The sequence below is a fragment of the Fukomys damarensis genome, unplaced genomic scaffold (assembly GCF_012274545.1).
Source record: "Fukomys damarensis isolate Sample0158 unplaced genomic scaffold, DMR_v1.0_HiC HiC_scaffold_12, whole genome shotgun sequence".
NCBI lineage: Eukaryota > Metazoa > Chordata > Mammalia > Rodentia > Bathyergidae > Fukomys > Fukomys damarensis.
The window spans coordinates 1,310,870-1,323,761 of record NW_022900924.1 but is presented as its reverse complement, the minus strand read 5'-3'; the positions used below and the strand labels follow the sequence as shown (position 1 = coordinate 1,323,761).

The following is a 12,892-nucleotide window of genomic DNA, read 5'->3' as shown; positions in this document are numbered from 1 at the left end:
TTTTTTTTTTTTTTTTTTTTTTTTTTGTCTAGCTGCTCTGAAAAGTCTTAGGCCCTGACCGGAAAATGAGTGGTGAATTATGCAGTCAGTGAGCACCCATCTGACTTCTGTGATGTGTCGGGTTATAACTGCACAAACTACTGCGTCCCCAGATCTGGGAAATGTAGTTTCACACTTTCTATGACATCTTTAGAAAGGGGTGACAGCAGATTTCACAAGTGGAGAAAAACAAGATGGGGCTTCCCCGCCACAGTCATCCCGGGCAGCCCATCGCCTCCCGCCCCTTCCTCTGATGGACTCAGCTGCTCTCCCACTGTTGGCAGAAGGTGCCCGGGTCAGCACCGGTGGGGAAATAAAATTCGGTGCCTTCCCACAGTGCTGGCCATTTATCAGGCACCGGGTGACACCGGGAACTGGAGATGGGACATGACGTCTCCTCTCTGAAGTGGAGTCAGAACCCAACTGCAGCAGGGGCCTCTCCAAGTCACAGGAGGTACGAGCCATTGGTTTGGTGCTTTGTTCCACTAATATTTTATAAATGTGGGGTTTTGTTTTTGTTTTTATTTTTGATTTTTGCTGGTCATTTCCACAGGCACTGGGGTCACTAGCCTAGTTTTTGTGTTTTATGCTGAAGACAAAATAAAACAAACTCATTAGGTGATTGCAGCTGCATTGGTGAATGCTGCAAAAAGAAAACAATGTGCTGGGAGAAGGCGATGATGGGTGTGGAGATCGTTCCTCTCAGATAAGGCTGGGCTTGTCTGTCCCCAGAGCTGACGCCAGCCTGCCTCGGCGGGGAAGAGGGCTCAACGTTCAGAGCAAGGCCGGGACAGGACTGAAAGTGGGGTGAATGAACGTGTGCGGTCCAGAAGCTGAGTCCAAGAGCAAAAAGCACAGTGAGCAAGGGGCTTTTTCCTGGTCACCTCCACCACGCTGAAGTCCGGCGCTGGACATTGCCTCACCAGTGTCTTGATAAAGTTTTTCCTGTTGTTACTTGGGGACCACGGAAAAGAGCAGCTAGAAGGGCTTGATTGGTGACTCACTTCAAGGAAGGAAGGGACCGAGAGGAAGGAGGGAGGGAAGGAGCTGGCCACACAGGAGATGTGAGTCTGACCACACAGAAATTTCCCTGGGTTGTCAAAAGCATGGAGAAACTGGTTTGTAAAGACACTAGAATGGGCACCATTATCAGCGCAGAGCTAACAGCGCAATGGTTTATAAAATACTCCTGTGTTTATGATCTCAGTATACGCTCATTCTCACGAGCTAGGCCTTTGGCTCTCATTTTAGGGGTGAGAAGCCTGAGTCTCAGTGACACCTGCCAAGTTCACGTAGCTAGTAAGAGGCGGTGCGGGTTACCGTCTGAGCATCTTGCCTCTGTGTCTCCTCTGTCTCCAGGCCCGCAGGTCTCCTGAGCCCCACCCTATCCGGGGAAAGGCCAATAACAGAAATGAGAACAGCAGGGAGTCTCGTGCCAGCCTTGGGCCCCATTGCCCAAGACCTGAGCCAAGTCCTTTGCCTCTGAGTCTCTTCCTCCTCTGTACAAGGATGGTAACGGAGACGTCCCGGTCATATACTGGAAGGGACAAAATGGGACTCTGGGCATAGCAAGGTGCAGAGTTTCACGGTGAAGAGCGAAGTTAGGGAGACACGCTCTCAGGCTGCAGATCAGCCCTAACCCACTAAGCAACTGCAATTCTGTGAGCCTCGTTCCTGCGTAAGTAAAACAGAGAGAGGAAGTGGAGAGCTGTGGTGACGGGTGTAAGGTACAGTGGAGTACTACTGAGCCCTAAAGGAGGGCAACGTGAGTCATCTGTCAGAAAAGAGATGGACCGCGAGACCACGGTGCTGAGTGAAATGAATCAGACACAGCAGGCTAGAGGCACGGGGCTTCTCATACATGGGAAACCGAAGATATAAGTTAACTAAAGATCAAAACGAAAGCGAGGTGGTAGGAGACAGAGAAGCAGAATTTGCGAGGAGGAGGAGGAAGGGGCCTGGAGACCACGGGGGTCAGGAGAGCTGCAGGGGCAGACAGAGTAAACAGGGTCCAGACGAGAGAGACTCATGGGCAGCTCCCCGGGATGAAGGCACTTAGGACGCATCGCAAGCATATGCTGACGAAAAGAAACCGAAACATGAAAAACCCAAGAGACGGCATCATCTCCGTCACCCCGCCGCACCCTCCTCGGAGCCCTCGGCGTGGCCACGCTTTCACCACGACCCCGCCATCTCCGCCCTCCGCACTCCTCAGGGAGGCGCTGTCTAAGCTCCAAAGCACAGCCCGCAGCAGCGCCGTCCTCCTTGCACGGAGCTTGCTTGCTAAGTGCCAGCCCGTCTCTTGAACTCAGCGTCTGCCCTGGGAGAACCGCGGCCGTGACCTCCAGCTCCGCCCTCCCTTGTGCTCAGCCTACATTTATTGAGTCTTCTGTGAGCCGGGCACTGGGGACCCCTCTGTGAGTGGAAAGAGACACAGTCCTCACCCTCATGGAGCTCTTGGGCTAGAGGGAGACAAACCAACAAATCGATGCCCTAATTACGGGTTGCTGTTTTATTTAATTACAGAGGGTGATTAAGGGCTTGTGGGCCAGGAGGACCTGCTCAGAATGTGCGGTGCTGCACAGGGGACAGACACAGCGAGTTCCTAAATCAGCAAAACCTTGGCGTGGAGTCGCGCAGCCTCTCGGGGGAAAGAAAGAGGCTTCTGTTAGAAGCTGGTGGACGCGGCTTTGCCTCTGGGGACAGACATCCCGTGCACCCAAAACACGAATCAAGAGAGGCCCTGCCGCCTCCGCAGCTCTGGTGGAGGAGAGAGAGAGAACATGGCCAGCATGGTTGGGGATGTGCTTGGACTGCTTTACTAAACACTCACTATTAACTGCACGCAATGCGCAGGGGAGCTCAGCCCAGGAAGCCTTTCTGGTGGCCTTGCCAGGACAGGCGGTGGTGGGAGCCCATCCAGGCCTCTTGACTCGGGGCCTCTGATGTGAGCACCTCGCTACTCAGCCACCCTTTCCTGAGGGTCTTGAGAATTTAGCTCCTAGAGAGCCCTCCCCCGACCCTATGAACACGCGTGTGCTCCCACACAGCCCCCGCGGCCGTGACCCTGCACCTCCTCCAGCTGCGGGAGCTGAAGCCCTCGGCCTTCCAAGCTGGGCAATGACGCATGTAAGAGACGATGGCTTGGACACCGGACTCAGCTCTGGGCTTCCGTCGCAAGTCTGAGCCTTGGTTTCCGCATCTGTACGATGGAACCCACAATCCTAGCTGCCTTATAGATTGGCTGCGAGTCTTCAGGAATGTGCCAAGGAGGCAGCCCTAGCAGACTCACGGACACCTACTCAGAGCACGCGCCGGCTCAGCCCAGACCAGGAAGTCAGGTCTCCATTTCTGCCCTAACAATATTCTCCCAGGGGGCTGTGAAAGAGAACTCATCTACGTGACAATTGCTAGAAGAGTTACCCTAGGTTGTTTTCTTTTTCCTCTAGCAGCTTCTTCCTGTCCTTTCTAATTCCTGCTGTGCGATGGTGACTCATACCTCATACGCTCTTAGCTCTTAGCGCGGGTTGATCTGTTTATTCATTTCTCTGCCCCCGTTTTTTCCAGTGTATGTCTGCACCCTCAGCTTCCTGTTCCCTCTAAAAAAAATGGATGTGATGAATGCAAGGGAAGCTGGGACCAGGCCCCAGGGAAGACCCTGGCAGGCCCTTTGTGCGTTGGATTCCTACTGAAAAGTCACCCCTTCTTGAGAGCCTTCCAGGATTTCTCCCCTTGCTCAGGGGCATCAAAAACTATGAAAGGAACGCTCAGAAAATCTTAGAGACCTGTTGATAATCCACTGTACTACTCTGTAGCCTTAGATCTTCTCTGGACTTTAGTTTGCTTTTCTAGAAATTTAGCCCTCCTTCCAACAAGGACTCCTTCCTGCCTTTAAGCAAAGTCTAGCCAGGTTACTGTAAATCCTCTTTCTGATCAGATCGGCTTGGTCTGCCAAGCCCAGGCTTAGCAAAGAATCCTGCTAATTCGGGTTAGCAAGAGTCCCCTCCACCCTTGAGATCTAATCAAGTTCCTCTTGCTGTACACCTGCAGGAATATGCCAAAATGAATCCCATTATTCTGTATAACTAATATTCACTATTAAAAAATTTCCTCTCAGTAATTTTCCATCCACTGATTCCCTCCCTTGCCCATCGGCCATAAATCCTCAGCTGTCTCGGCTATATTCAGATCACTGCTAAAGTCACTCTTCTCCGCTTCAGTACAGCCAACGAAATCTGTCTTGTTCTTTTTCTAAGCGTCCAGTCCAACTTCACTTTGGTGCCCCCAGTACTAAGTAGGATATTTGGCAAACTAGCATAGCCATATGAAATATAAATTTCATTTATATTACCATGACGTTGTCAGACGCCAGATGAAATGGTGGACAGATGAAAGGACGGACGGACGGATGGATGGATGGATGGACGGACAATGGAGCACTCAGGGAAGACTTCCCCAGGAACGTGAGGCTCTGCTGGTGAACAAAATCCCATGCTGTTCTGTGTTCAGGCTGCTCACCGCGTGCAGGAGGTGGTCACCATCAGCTGAAGAAGCAGAGGGAGGGGCAGGAAGTGCCAGCTGGGACGCGTACTTCAGAGGAGCCCTCTGGTCATCTGTTGTGCTTCCCATTAGGAGGGTCCCCCAAGGGCCCTGTGCACCCCTGAGCAGAGCTTCCTTCCGGAAGAGGGCTGGCTCAGCTGTTGGGAGGTACGGCCTGGCCCAGGAGGCCCAGGAGGCCCAGGAGGCCCAGGAGGCCAGGCCCGGGCCATTCTCCTTCTTTGTCCCCTCCCTTCTCTCTCTGCTGCCTGGTCCCCAGGATGCCAGCAACTTTTCTGCTGCAGTCCCACTCACCGTGCGGCTTCTGAGTTAATGCTTCCTGGACACAGACTGAGGACTCTGAAGGTGGGAGCCAAAATAAATTGCCCCTCTTTTCCGTAGCAGGTGTTGGATATGATGAACCAGTAATGAAGAGAGCAATTAATCCAGAATCTCGGCTGTTTTCTCTATGGTGACAAAACAGAGTAACCCAGCTTCTCACCTACTTGGGGTTGGAGGCCTCTCTGCTGCTCTGAGCTCCTCGTGTGGATTGGCTTATGACAAAAACTGGTGTAAGTAAAATTTGGCCTTTTATCCAAAGGAGAGAAAAGAGGACCTTCAAGAATTTCACTAGATAATGCACAAGGGGCTGAATGAACAAATAAAAGTGCAGCCTGGCATATAATGGAATAGTACTGAGCCACGAAGAGGGAGAAAGCACTAATCCATGACACATAAGATGAACACTGAAGACATCACACTAAGTGAAAGCGGATACAAAAGACCATACATGGTTATTCTCCATTCCTAAGAAATTCCTGGAATACACACATCTATAGACACCGAGAGCAGAACGGTGACCACTAGGGTGTGAGGGAGGGGAATGGTGGCTGCTGCTGAGTGTTCTGGAGGTTTCCTTCTGGGGTGATTAAACCATCTTGGAACTAGATAGAGGTAACGGGCGCCAAACAACACTGCCGCTACAGTAAAGGCTACTGATCCGTATAACTTAAATGGTTAATTTTATTATGTGACTGACATACTCCTCAACAAACACACAAACCCAGAACATACCAAGCACCTACCAGTGGCCCCATTTCATTTATAGTATCGTGATGAACTCTTGTATGATCAGGTGGGACAGGTGCCCATATCTTATTTCGCAGGTACATTGAGCCACAGAGTTTTGGCAGGGCCCCGGGGAGACTTGGTCACCAAAAGAGGGATCAGGGATTCGAACTTGAATCTTCCTGCAAAACAACCTACACAGTTCATAGAGCCACCTCAGATGCAAACCCGGGAGAGAAGACAACTATGAGATTTCACCAGTAGAGTCTCTGGGCACATCAGAATTAGTTTCTCCTTAGCAACTTGGCACATCTAAGTCAGAACATGGAAAGGATCTTTTTAAAACTGCAGCTTTTGTATTGATAAAGAAAGAAGGGTGGGAGAGAGAGACTCTGAGACTGTCAGACGGAATTAGTAATTCTGAGTAAATTAGTTTTGTGTAGCATGTGAAAAAGTAAGTTCAGAAATCTTTAGATGAAACAAAATCTAGTAGATTTAGTGACTGCAGATCTTCTCAGAGCCTTTGATTTTCCAGTGTGTTTTGCATAACACATGCCGTTTCCTAACTTGATAACAGGCCTCTCTTTTTCCCTCCGCTGACCACAGATCACTGAGACGCAAAGTGGACTTCAGATTTGGGGAAACCATGGATTAATGGTTCCTGGGGAGAAAGATAAAGATTAAGTCACAACCGTGCTGGAGTCAATCAGAAGGTACCTGGCTGCCCTCTGAGTTGTATTGGAATGGTCTCTCTCTCATCAGGTCCTCACATTTAAACTAGCAAGGGAAAGGAGGGGAGGATGAGTAAAAAGAGGCCCAAGAGAAAAGGAGAGAGACAAAGGGGCAGAGAGGTAGGAGGAGGGACGGGCGGCAACAAGGTACACTGGAGGGTGAGGGAGAAGCACTGCCAGGCACCCAAGGTGACTGGGTCCCCTAAAATCCAGCACCCTAGATGCAGCAGAACAAGATGATAGCTGCTTCCAAAGAGGTGGGCAGCCCCTGAATTAGCGAAGTATTACTCCAGATGGAGGAACACTTAGCACCAGAAAGAAAGCAAATACGTTTTCCATCAAAAGCAGTGTCACGGCTAATTCCACTGGAAAGGAGGCAGTGCGGAGTGGGGCCTGGGCTGGGAGGGGTGAGAGCCTTGCTGCAGAGCACACCGAAGGCAGACGCGTCCAGACTCACACGTGTGCTCAGGAGGGAGGAGCCAGCACTCTCCAGCCGGCTCGAATACACAAGTCAAGGTCAGCTCCCGCCTTCCCTTCCCGTGAGCGAGGGGGCGATGGGCAGACCTCCTTCCTCAGTGGCCAGGCTGGAAGCCAGTGATCAATAGGGCATCATGAGCTAATTCAATCAGAGCTCTGTGGGGCTGATTTCTTTTATAGCCCAGGACCAGCAAGAGACGGGCGTGCGGGGTTGGGTGGCCCCCGAAGGCCTCCTCCCATCGCCTGCCAGCACCTTGAGAGTTGAGGGTTTTCTTTTTTGCCTGCCCCTTCCCTTCCCCCTGCTACTCACCCAAGGCAGCCCCTCTTGCTAGTTGGAAACACAATAATGCTAGAAAGTGATGCTCCGTAGCTTCACCTAAGGAGCCTTAGCGCTCAGTGCTATGTGAGCTCACTTCCTCCTCCGGGAGACGATGCCCGTGCCCTGGTCGCCACTACAGGTGGCCTCGCTGGCGGGGAAGAAGAACCCGCACGTGAGACGGCTGGTGAGCGTTGCAATGGAAATGTGAGTCAAGCTTTCCTGGAGGGCTGCTGAGTTGGTCTGGACTTCTGGGTCCAAGCAAGTCCAGCCAAACAGGCCCAGACGGGATGCCCCTCGAGGGCAGGGCTCTGTCTCTCTTCCAGCTGCATCCCCAGCGCCCTAGGAGCCCAGCACAACACAGACTCACCACGTGTTGGACGGGGGCAAGGAGGGGGGACAGCGGGAGACAGAGACTCTTAGGGCCCCTCCATGTGCTCTCTGCAGAAGCCAGGGCACCAGGCTGCTCTCGGACACAGTTCTGTTAAAAGAGCAATTAGCAACCTTTTAAGCCTGATTGCCAACTCCCCCATTAATCACTCGCAATTATAAACCCCAAATCTTCAAAACAATTGGTCCCAGACGCCCACTAGAGAGAACAGCTAATCACACACCTTCCTGTCTGGAAATATCTGCTCTGTTGGAGGTCTCTGGGTCACTGAGGGATGGGGAGGCCATAAATGGCTGAATCGCTTGACACCAGAGTGGGGACCCTGAGGAGGGGCGGAAGGGTCACAGCGGGAGGCCAAAGGACACCTGGGAGCAGCCTCGTCCTCTCCCCGCTCGCTTCTCCTCCATCACCACCGCCAGCCTGCGCCATATATCTCCCTGCTTTCACCAAGCCACTCTAATTCCGCATTATGAAGACACTCTCTCTAATTACTGCGGCTAATTAGCTCGCGCTGCCACCCCAGCGGACGCGTGTGCGAGACAGAGCTGCCCATGAGGCAGCGGATGTGGCTGGGCCGCCTTCGGCCAACGGCCACCACCTCGCTGCCACAAGGACGGCCCGTGAGCTGACCCGTGTTCCAGGGAAAGCAGGCCAGGGTGAGCGATGGGAGAGGCTGCGTGGTCAGTGTGAACCTCCTCTCCCCGCCGGGCCCCTGCTGCGGGCAGCAGGCGATTCAGACCTGAGTGCTGCAGCTAATTAAATCAATATGAGATAATGAACGGCAATTAGAGGTCCAGCTAGGCACATCTTCTCTTGTAAATACTGTTTCTCTCCCAACGGGGAGCTCTTTTTTAATAATCTGTTTGTGTTTCATTTCCAGGAGCCGTAATTCCCCCAAGAAGCACTTTGGGAAAGTGATTTGTTTGTCTGTATAATCGCCAAAGCATTCAGTTAGGCTTGCTTGTTTGCTGAGTGCCTGCTACTATTTGAAACAAACAATTTGCCTCACTCTTGTTTATTTCTTTTTTAAAATTTCTATTTCCTGCCTCAACACAGCCAGTCCAGAAGAGCGCATCTCGGATGTCTCACGAGCCATGCCGTCCCTTCCCCACAGCCCTCTGGGAAATGAGCACCTGGAACCCTTCGGAAAGACAGGAGGGTGACCAAAGGCGGGATGCCCGTTGCACCGATGGGAAAGTGCGGTCCAGAGTGGCTCTTGGGGACGGACCCTCTAACGATTCCTCCCTCCTCTATTGCGGAGAGGCTTCAGTCTCCTGTGGAGCCTGGGGGAGGCTTGGGAAAGGCATTTTAGGAGGCCTCTGCCCTCGAGGAGCTGCATATGTGTCTGGCGAGACAGGCTAAGGCACATATCAATTAGAAAGCAATTAAGGGGCCCGGGATTTAGCTCCATGGTTCCACCGCCTGCCTCACAAGCACGAGGGCCCAAGTTCGATCCCCAGTACCATCAGAACAAAACAAAAAAACACAAGCAATTAAGTGCCTAATTGTGTGGCACCAACAAGCTGAAAGATTTCAGTAAAGGGAAAGACCCTTCGGGGAATAGAGTAAAACAGCAGCCAGGGCTTCTTGGTCCTTGACACCAGCCTCTGCCTCACACCAAGACCTGCGCTCTGAGCTCCGCACGCAGTCACAGCCCCCACATGGAAGGTGTCTCCCTGTTTCCACTGCCATGTCCCCGCCCCATCCAGACATCCAGGTGTTCCATGGACAGGAGTTGGGCTTGATGGTGTCTTCTCACGTCACCTGCACTCAGCAACAGCCTTGCCGCTTTCTCTCAGCTTTACCCATTTCGCTCCATCCATCGCTACTGCACTACCTGGGTACCAGACACCCCCGCTCCTGCCTGGAATCTGACCGCATGGCCCCTCCTGGGCCTTCCAGATCCATCCTTCACCTTCCTGCAATCCAGCACGCAGCCAGATGTGCTGTCTACACTGCAACCTGGCCACATCTTTCTCCTGAATGAACTCCTCAACATCTCCCTTGGGATAAAGGTAAACGCTTCTTTGTGGCCCATGACACTGCTGGTCCTTGTTTAGATTTTTATCCTGGATTTTTGCCAACTGTACTCCCTTTTTGAACATAAAAAGCTGGGCATGATGGTGCACGCCTGGAATCCTAGCACTTGGGAGGCTGAGGCAAGAGGACTTTGCATGTTTGAAACCAGCCTGGACTACGTAGTGAGTTCAAGGCCAGCCTGAATTACATAGTGAGACCTTGTCTCAAACAAACAAACAAACAAACAAACAAGAAAACCAAAACACACATTTCAGGCTTCAGCAATGATTTCACAAATACACACTTCCTTCTATATAGGTAAGCCACCAAAAGAATTTTTTTTCATTGAGAATGTACTTCAAACTCTCCTCTAAGTCCTGTTATTCCTCTCTTAAGCATTATCTTAAAAATCACCTCCTCCAGGAAGCCTTCCAGGCTGGGTTAGAGTTTGCCTCTTATACTCTGAGCTGCTGCAGCCACCTGAACGAGCCACAGTGACAATTATAAGGCTTACCAGACCACGTGGCACTGTAACTGACATTGTACAACAGGCACTGTAATTTTCCTCTCTATTCCACAGAAATAAGAGCTCTTCAGGGTGAAGAGCATGCTTTGTTTTTAGCAGGATTCCCAGTCCTTAGCAAATAATAGGTGCTTACTATGTATTCATTGAATAAGCATTAAATAAAAAGCTGGAAATAGCCTTAAAATTCACCAAATGCAACCTCACCATCTTTTAGGGCAAAACTGAGCCTTCAGGGTAGGGAAGAGGTTTTCTAGGGCTGTGCACAAAGTGTCAGGACAGTCAGAGCAGATCCATGTGGTTGTGACTGCTAACTCAGGGTCCCATCCACTGCATTCATTTGATTCCAGTCAAAAGCATATTTTTTGGCAAAGTAGTAGATTGAGTAACGGAGTCACTGTAGACCTGGGGAGCCTAGAGATGGCCAAGACAAAACAGTGACCGAGAAGAAGACTTCATTGAGGGTCGAAGGTGGCACTGAAGGCTTCCCAGAGGTTGTGGGAGAGCCCTCGCAGGAAGTAAACATTTTCCAGCCCAGAGAAGTTAAGCAACTTGTCCAGGTGCTTCTCTGATTGATACTGATGCCAGCCCAACCGGATCTTTTTGCTACCTACCCTCTGGCTCTTCTGTCAGAAATACTACTGTTCTCTTTGAAGATAGTTTGTTTTGTTTCATTTTGTTTTGTTTTGAGACAGGGTCTCACTATGTAGTTGAGACTCCCCTGGAACTCACTATGTAGCCCAGGCTGGTCTCGAACTCAGAGCAATCCTCCTGCCTCAGCCTCCCGAGTGCTGGGATGACAGGCGTGTGCCACCATGCCCGGCTTCTTTTAAGATAGTTTGAAATCTGCTAACGTGTGCCGCGGAACATAGCTGGGCACTGCATGGGGTTTGGAATGAAAAGGTGGGAACCAAGCCAATGATTCCAACTGCCCACTCATTTTCCAACCAGAGCTAATTATAGGAGTTGTTGGTAAAGGAAAGAGACCAGGATCGAGGCCAAGTGATTGAAGGTTACTTTTTAACATAGAGGACGTATGTCACGACCTGCACATTGCTTCATGGAGAAGTGAAATCATCAGTTTCCCAGAGTGGAGACACTGAGCTGGACCCAGAGGCAGGCAGGTCCCCTCCCAGAGACAGAAGGAGGGCCGTGCGTGTTTCAGCACCGTGGACAGCTCCTCCGGGTCCCGTGGTAGGCCGCCCTTTGAGGAACTTGCTATCCTGGGCTACATGAGTAGTACAGGATGGTTTCGTTAATTTAAAAAGAAAAAGAAAGTATCACGGTGTGTACTTTTCTCCCCAGAGGGCCATAAGCTGCCCTTTTGGTGGAACAATGTATATAAGGGCTGAGCTTCGAATTAATAACCTCAGAGTTATTAATTAACAATACCCTCAGAGCTTCGACTGTTCTACAAAGCTACACTGTCTCAAGCAGCAATTTCCCATAAAGTCATGGACCTCCTCTGAGGTATTCCTGACCCTGGAGAATCTGGAACAATACGCCACATGTGGGAAACATTAGACCACCAACAATCATTGTGAAAACCCTGTCTTTCTAAGACTCAGACTGAACCTAGTCCAAACCCAGAATCCCAGGTGTAGGAAAAACACAGCCAGATCTTATCAGTCTTCCCATGGGAAGGAGCAAGGTGCCCAGGGACACAACAGCGTGACCTGCATTAGGAAACCAGGGGATCCTAAGCCCTGAATTTGCCATTGTTAATGTCTGTCTTTGACATCTGCGACATTCCATCCACACTTACGAACGTGGTTTCATTGTATCTGCCCCAGCATGCTGTGAGAGAGGCGCTATTAACCTTGCTGTGCAAAGGAAGAACCTGTAGCTCTGAGAAAGGCCACACAAGCAGAAATGCACAGAACCCAATTTCAAACCCAGAGTCCCCTCTGTCCCCACCGTGCTGCACACCTCAATGTCCCAAACGGACTCAGACATTCACTTTTCACGGTCATTTTGCCTTTGGGACAAGCCAGAAGTCACACAGCACAAGATTCAGTCAATAAGGTAGATGAGGTCACACCACAATGCTCTTATCTGACAGAAATTGCCATAAATAGTTTTTAATCGATTTAGAACCTCAAGGTAGCCGTGACAGTGCAACTAAAGACAACCGCAAAAGATTTCCAGGACTGCTTCTGACAGTATCAAAACGATGGGATAAGTGTATTCAAAGGAAAAGAAGCATTTTGCGGGACATTACTGGCAATGTGACTCTTCCTGTAATAAATTCTTAAATGTTTTGATGTAAACACTCACCGTGCTTTTTATTGCACCTAGCGTAATTAATTAGACCCTCATAGAAAGCCTGTGGGGTTACGCTAAAAGTACTCACATTGTTTAGCCGAGGAAACTGGAACACAGAAGAGTTAATAGGCACATGGCTAGTAATTTTCAAGACACGCACTCAGCAGATATCCAATAAACAACAGCTCTATATCCAGTTCTCCATCAGTGTCTACCATGTATCTCTTTCCTTCCATGGCTGGCGGTCCAGCCTGCCACCCTCAACACTGCGAACTCCATTTCCTCATCCATGAAATGGGCTTCAGGTCTTATTTGAAGGGTTAAACAGGAGACTCAATGATTGAAAGGGGAAAGTACCCCCCCCATAACATGCGCTCGGGAGTATTTGTTGAAAATCAGCTCTATTCACTAGTTTTATTTGGCTGCATCCTCTTCAGCTTCTGGATGTCTGGTTCTGACCCTATGTTCTGAACAAGATTACCTCCTAGTAGTCAGAAAAGGTAAAACTGCTGCATCTGAGAGTTCCT

General features: G+C 50.4%; 1 long non-coding RNA gene across 1 annotated transcript; it reads right to left on the bottom strand.

Moving 5' to 3' along the window:
- Window positions 1–2,547: 2,547 nt before the first annotated feature.
- On the bottom strand, window positions 2,548–8,333 carry LOC104848018. Its single transcript, XR_776280.3, has 5 exons — window positions 7,782–8,333; window positions 7,538–7,648; window positions 4,891–5,042; window positions 4,391–4,583; window positions 2,548–2,799 (listed from the first exon to the last, which is right to left on the bottom strand). It is a non-coding gene; the product is annotated as an uncharacterized LOC104848018 (long non-coding RNA).
- Between the last annotated feature and the right edge of the window lie 4,559 nt (window positions 8,334–12,892).